The sequence below is a fragment of the Panicum virgatum genome, chromosome 5N (assembly GCF_016808335.1).
Source record: "Panicum virgatum strain AP13 chromosome 5N, P.virgatum_v5, whole genome shotgun sequence".
Classification (NCBI taxonomy): Eukaryota; Viridiplantae; Streptophyta; class Magnoliopsida; order Poales; family Poaceae; genus Panicum; species Panicum virgatum.
The window spans coordinates 150,812-158,178 of NC_053149.1; the positions used below are offsets into that span (position 1 = coordinate 150,812).

The 7,367-nt window shown below is 43.0% G+C and overlaps 1 long non-coding RNA gene across 1 annotated transcript; it reads left to right on the forward strand.

Annotated features, from left to right (window-relative positions):
* The first annotated feature begins 6,262 nt into the window (after positions 1–6,262).
* On the forward strand, positions 6,263–6,952 carry LOC120672126. Its single transcript, XR_005673960.1, has 2 exons — positions 6,263–6,329; positions 6,407–6,952. It is a non-coding gene; the product is annotated as an uncharacterized LOC120672126 (long non-coding RNA).
* Positions 6,953–7,367: the final 415 nt, after the last annotated feature.

Consider the following 7,367-nt stretch of genomic DNA (forward strand, 5'->3'; position numbering starts at 1 on the left):
TTCTGTGCCCCTACTCCAACGGGACCGAGAACTCCCGATTTTGGATCCTGTAGCTTGAGTTATAGCCTTTAAACTGCACAGGGAAAGTATTCGGGGCTCTCAGGCCCTGTCTATCGCCTTACAGGGATGAGCACCAGATGAATCTTTCCTATGTGGTCCTTCTAGACATGTGGAACATGTTCGGTCAAAAATTTCTCAATTTAATCGGAGGCTAGTCGGTTGGGAGGGTGCAACAGAGCCACCTGTTCTTAATAAATCGATGAGAACGTAGGTGCCCATTTCAATGTGGTAAGGACAATTATATTTTCAAAAAAATATGTCAGGGTACTCTATATGAGTTTTCGTTCCTACAAGGTAGTATTATGTGCCCCGATTCCAACAGGACCGAGAACTCCCTATTTTGGATCCTGAGCATTAGTTACAGCCTTTAAACTGCACGGGGAAGGCATTCGGGGCTCTCAGGCCCTGTCTATCGCCCTACAGGGATGAGCGCCAGATGAATCTTTCCTATATGGTCCTTCTAGAGATGTGCAACATGTTTGGGCAAAAATTCCTCAGTTTCATCGGAGGCTAGTCGGTTGGGCGGGTGCAACAGAGCCACCTGTTCATAATAAATCGATGAGAACGTAGGTGCCCATTTCAATATGGTAAGGACTATTATATTTTCAAAAAAATATGTCAGGGTACTCTATATGAGTGTTTGTTCCTACAGGGTAGTATTCTGTGCCCCTATTCCAACGGGACCGAGAACTCCCGATTTTGGATCCTGTAGCATGAGTTATAGCCTTTAAACTGCACAGGGAAAGTATTCGGGGCTCTCAGGCCCTGTCTATCGCCCTAGAGGGATGAGCACTAGATGAATCTTTCCTATATGGTCCTTCTAGACATGTGGAACATGTTCGGTCAAAAATTTCTCAATTTAATCGGAGGCTAGTCGGTTGGGAGGGTGCAACAGAGCCACCTGCTCTTAATAAATCGATGAGAACGTAGGTGCCCATTTCAATGTGGTAAGGACAATTATATTTTCAAAAAAATATGTCAGGGTACTCTATATGAGTTTTCGTTCCTACAGGGTAGAATTATGTGCCCCGATTCCAACAGGACCGAGAACTCCCGATTTTGGATCCTGTAGCATTAGTTACAGCCTTTAAACTGCACGGGGAAGGCATTCGGGGCTCTCAGGCCCTGTCTATCGCCCTACAGGGATGAGCGCCAGATGAATCTTTCCTATATGGTCCTTCTAGAGATGTGCAACATGTTTGGGCAAAAATTCCTCAGTTTCATCGGAGGCTAGTCGGTTGGGCGGGTGCAACAGAGCCACCTGCTCATAAAAAATCAATGAGAACGTAGGTTCCCATTTCAATGTGGTAAGGACTATTATATTTTCAAAAAAATATGTTAGGGTACTCTATATGAGTTTTCATTCCTATAGGGTAGTATTCTATGCCCCTATTCCAACGGGACCGAGAACACCCGATTTTGGATCCTGTAGCATGAGTTATAGCCTTTAAACTGCTCGGGGAAGGTATTCGGGACTCTCAGGCCCTGTCTATCGCCCTACAGGGATGAGCACCAGATGAATCTTTCTGATATGGTCCTTCTAGAGATGTGCATGATGTTTGGGCAAAAATTCCTCATTTCAATTGGAGGCTAGTCGTTTGGGCGGGTGCAACAGAGCCACCTGCTCATAATAAATCGATGAGAACGTAGGTGCCCATTTCAATGTGGTAAGGACTATTATATTTTCAAAAAAATATGTCAGGGTACTCTATATGAGTTTTCATTGATACTGGGTAGTATACTGTGCGCCTATTCCAACGCGATCGAGAACTCCCGATTTTGGATCCTGTAGCATGAGTTATAGCCTTTAAACTGTACAGGGAAGGTATTCGGGGCTCTCAGGCCCTATCTATCGCCCTACAGGGATGAGAACCAGATGAATCTTTCCTATATAGTCCTTCTAGACATGTGAAACATGTTCGGGCAAAAAATTCTCAGTTTCATCGGAGGCTAGTCGGTTGGGCGGGTGCAACAGAGCCACCTGTTCATAATAAATCGATGAGAACGTAGGTGCCCATTTCAATATGGTAAGGACTATTATATTTTCAAAAAAATATGTCAGGGTACTCTATATGAGTGTTTGTTCCTACAGGGTAGTATTCTGTGCCCCTATTCCAACGGGACTGAGAACTCCCGATTTTGGATCCTGTAGCATGAGTTATAGCCTTTAAACTGCACAGGGAAAGTATTCGGGGCTCTCAGGCCCTGTCTATCGCCCTAGAGGGATGAGCACTAGATGAATCTTTCCTATATGGTCCTTCTAGACATGTGGAACATGTTCGGTCAAAAATTTCTCAATTTAATCGGAGGCTAGTCGGTTGGGAGGGTGCAACAGAGCCACCTGCTCTTAATAAATCGATGAGAACGTAGGTGCCCATTTCAATGTGGTAAGGACAATTATATTTTCAAAAAAATATGTCAGGGTACTCTATATGAGTTTTCGTTCCTACAGGGTAGAATTATGTGCCCCGATTCCAACAGGACCGAGAACTCCCGATTTTGGATCCTGTAGCATTAGTTACAGCCTTTAAACTGCACGGGGAAGGCATTCGGGGCTCTCAGGCCCTGTCTATCGCCCTACAGGGATGAGCGCCAGATGAATCTTTCCTATATGGTCCTTCTAGAGATGTGCAACATGTTTGGGCAAAAATTCCTCAGTTTCATCGGAGGCTAGTCGGTTGGGCGGGTGCAACAGAGCCACCTGCTCATAAAAAATCAATGAGAACGTAGGTTCCCATTTCAATGTGGTAAGGACTATTATATTTTCAAAAAAATATGTTAGGGTACTCTATATGAGTTTTCATTCCTATAGGGTAGTATTCTATGCCCCTATTCCAACGGGACCGAGAACACCCGATTTTGGATCCTGTAGCATGAGTTATAGCCTTTAAACTGCACGGGGAAGGTATTCGGGACTCTCAGGCCCTGTCTATCGCCCTACAGGGATGAGCACCAGATGAATCTTTCTGATATGGTCCTTCTAGAGATGTGCATGATGTTTGGGCAAAAATTCCTCATTTCCATTGGAGGCTAGTCGTTTGGGCGGGTGCAACAGAGCCACCTGCTCATAATAAATCGATGAGAACGTAGGTGCCCATTTCAATGTGGTAAGGACTATTATATTTTCAAAAAAATATGTCAGGGTACTCTATATGAGTTTTCATTGATACTGGGTAGTATACTGTGCGCCTATTCCAACGCGATCGAGAACTCCCGATTTTGGATCCTGTAGCATGAGTTATAGCCTTTAAACTGCACAGGGAAGGTATTCGGGGCTCTCAGGCCCTATCTATCGCCCTACAGGGATGAGAACCAGATGAATCTTTCCTATATAGTCCTTCTAGACATGTGGAACATGTTCGGGCAAAAAATTCTCAGTTTCATCGGAGGCTAGTCGGTTGGGCGTGTGCAACAGAGCCACCTGCTCATAATAAATCGATGAGAACGTAGGTGCCCATTTCAATGTGGTAAGGACTATTATATTTTCAAAAAAATATGTCAGGGTACTCTATATGAGTTTTCGTTCCAACAGGGTAGTATTCTATGCCCTATTCCAACTGGACCGAGAACTCCCGATTTTGGATCATGTAGCATGAGTTAAAGCCTTTAAACTGCACAGGGAAGGTATTCGGGACTCTCAGGCCCTGTCTATCGCCCTACAGGGATGAGCGCCAGATGAATCTTTCCAATATGGTCCTTCTAGAGATGTGCAACATGTTTGGGCAAAAATTCCTCAGCTCCATGGGAGGCTAGTCAGTTGGGCGGGTGCAACAGAGCCAACTGCTCATAATAAATCGATGAGAATTTAGGTGCCCATTTCAATGTGGTAAGGACTATTATATTTTCAAAAAAATATGTCAGGATACTCTATATGAGTTTTCATTGATACAGGGTAGTATACTATGCGCCTATTCCAACGAGATCGAGAACTCCCGATTTTGGATCCTGTAGCATGAGTTATAGCCTTTAAACTGCGCAGGGAAGGTATTCGGGGCTCTCAGGCCCTATCTATCGCCCTACAGGGATGAGCACTAGATGAATCTTTCTGATATGGTCCTTCTAGACATGTGGGACATGTTCGGGCAAAAATTTCTCAGTTTCATCGGAGGCAAGTCGGTTGGGCGTGTGCAACAGAGCCACCTGCTCTTAATAAATCGATGAGAATGTAGGTGCCCATTTCAATGTGGTAAGGACTATTATATTTTCAAAAGAATATGTTAGTGTACTCTATATGAGTTTTCGTTCCTATGGGGTAGTATTCTTGTCCCTATTCCAACGGGACCGAGAACTCCCGATTTTGGATCCTGTAGCAAGAGTTATAGCATATAAACTGCACGGGGAAGGTATTCGGGGCTCTCAGGCCTTGTCTATCGCCCTACAGGGAAGAGCACCAGATGAATCTTTCCTATATAGTCCTTCTAGACATGTGGAACATGTTCGGGCAAAAATTTCTCAGTTTCATCTGAGGCTAGTCGTTTGGGCGGGTGCAACAGAGCCACCTGCTCATAATAAATCGATGAGAATGTAGGTTCCCATTTCAATGTGGTAATGACTATTATATTTTCAAAAAAATATGTCAGGGTACTCTATATAAGTTTTCATTGATGCAGGGTAGTATACTGTGCGCCTATTCCAACGCGATCGAGAACTCCCGATTTTGGATCCTGTAGCATGAGTTATAGCCTTTAAACTGCTCGGGGAAGGTATTCGGGGCTCTCAGGCCCTGTCTATCGCCCTACAGGGATGAGCGCCAGATGAATCTTTTGTATATGGTCCTTCTAGACATGCGGAACATGTTTGGGCAAAAATTCCTCAGTTTCATCGGAGGCTAGTCGGTTGGGCGGGTGAAACAGAGCCAACTGCTCATAATAAATCGATGAGAACGTAGGTGCCCATTTCAATGTGGTAGGGACTATTATATTCTCAAAAAAATATGTCAGGGTGCTCAATATGAGTTTTTGTTCCTATAGGGTTGTATTCTGTGGCCCTATTCCAACGGGACCGAGAACTCCCGATTTTGGATCCTGTAGCATGAGTTATAGCCTTTTAACTGCACAGGGAAAGTATTCGGGGCTCTCAGGCCCTGTCTATCGCCCTAGAGGGATGAGCACCAGATGAATCTTTCCTATATGGTCCTTCTAGACATGTGGAACATGTTCGGTCAAAAATTTCTCAATTTAATCGGAGGCTAGTCGGTTGGGAGGGTGCAACAGAGCCACCTGCTCTTAATAAATCGATGAGAACGTAGGTGCCCATTTCAATGTGGTAAGGACAATTATATTTTCAAAAAAATATGTCAGGGTACTCTATATGAGTTTTCGTTCCTACAGGGCAGTATTATGTGCCCCGATTCTAACAGGACCGAGAACTCCCGATTTTGGATCCTGTAGCATTAGTTACAGCCTTTAAACTGCACGGGGAAGGCATTCGGGGCTCTCAGGCCCTGTCTATCGCCCTACAGGGATGAGCGCCAGATGAATCTTTCCTATATGGTCCTTCTAGAGATGTGCAACATGTTTGGGCAAAAATTCCTCAGTTTCATCGGAGGCTAGTCGGTTGGGCGGGTGCAACAGAGCCACCTGCTCATAAAAAATCAATGAGAACGTAGGTTCCCATTTCAATGTGGTAAGGACTACTATATTTTCAAAAAAATATATTAGGGTATTCTATATGAGTTTTCATTCCTATAGGGTAGTATTCTATGCCCCTATTCCAACGGGACCGAGAACACCCGATTTTGGATCCTGTAGCATGAGTTATAGCCTTTAAACTGCACGGGGAAGGTATTCGGGACTCTCAGGCCCTGTCTATCGCCCTACAGGGATGAGCACCAGATGAATCTTTCCGATATGGTCCTTCTAGAGATGTGCATGATGTTTGGGCAAAAATTCCTCATTTCCATTGGAGGCTAGTCGTTTGGGCGGGTGCAACAGAGCCACCTGCTCATAATAAATCGATGAGAACGTAGGTGCCCATTTCAATGTGGTAAGGACTATTATATTTTCAAAAAAATATGTCAGGGTACTCTATATGAGTTTTCATTGATACAGGGTAGTATACTGTGCGCCTATTCCAACGCGATCGAGAACTCCCGATTTTGGATCCTGTAGCATGAGTTATAGCCTTTAAACTGCACAGGGAAGGTATTCGGGGCGCTCAGGCCCTATCTATCGCCCTACAGGGATGAGAACCAGATGAAATCCCCATATATACTTTTGTAGAAGAATCATCGTGGTACAGCAAGTTTGTCAACTGGCAATACAATGAAGGTATGATTATTCAATTTCTTAGATAGACTATGATCTATTATGTGCTTCTTTGTTGTATACATATATTTGTGAACCAGGTTGGCACCAAAGTATACTTGCAGAGATGGAAAAATTGAAACAAGACTGTTGCAATGGGTAAACTAGTGAGTTGTGATCCAAAACAGAAACTTGATGGTGTTCAGCTAGGCAAAGAATTTTGGATGGTTTCTGTTAGTTTTGTAATGGTAGAAGATGAACCATTGATACGACCATACAAAAACTACAAGGTTCTTAGAGATGTAGAAGGAGGAGCCCATGTTGCATGGCCTTCAACTTTTGTACGGTCTTTTCTATAACCCATTGAGATTTCAATTCTCATGTGTGTCATATTATTTAATTTAATTTTCATTTGCAGATTGAGAAGATAGATATATGATCACAGCAGAGGAACACTTGACTGAGCTGAAGGAAGGAGAAAGGAGGACAACTAGCATGGTAAGAGGGATCTTTTATATGTTTCATATTTGCTCACATAGTAACATGTGCTCTGTACCAAAAAAATGTGTCATGAATTTGGATGGTACTTTGTAATGCGACAAATTATTTATAATAAATATATATATGGCTCAGTGTGCTTATTTTTATGTTGGATGGTATTGCATTTTTTATTAAATTGTACAATATTATATCTATTGTTGTCTCATAAATAAATAATTACATAATATTAATGAATGAATGGTTTAATCCTTACAACGCATATAAGTGTTGCAATAAACTAAATCTATACGTTACAACAAACCATAGAGGCTATTCACACATGGTCTGTACAAACACATATAAGTGTTGCCATGATCAAATATTATGCGTTGCAACTTTGCAACGGTTATTACTACATGTTACCAACACATAAATAAGTGTTGCAATAGATCCTTATAACGCCACTTTAGGCAATGCATACAAGATGCGTTGGTATAGACCCTACCAACGTATATATGAACTTTTAGCAACGCATATTTGCGTTGCAAAAGGGGGTGTCAATTTGTAGTGGCCCCGAATACC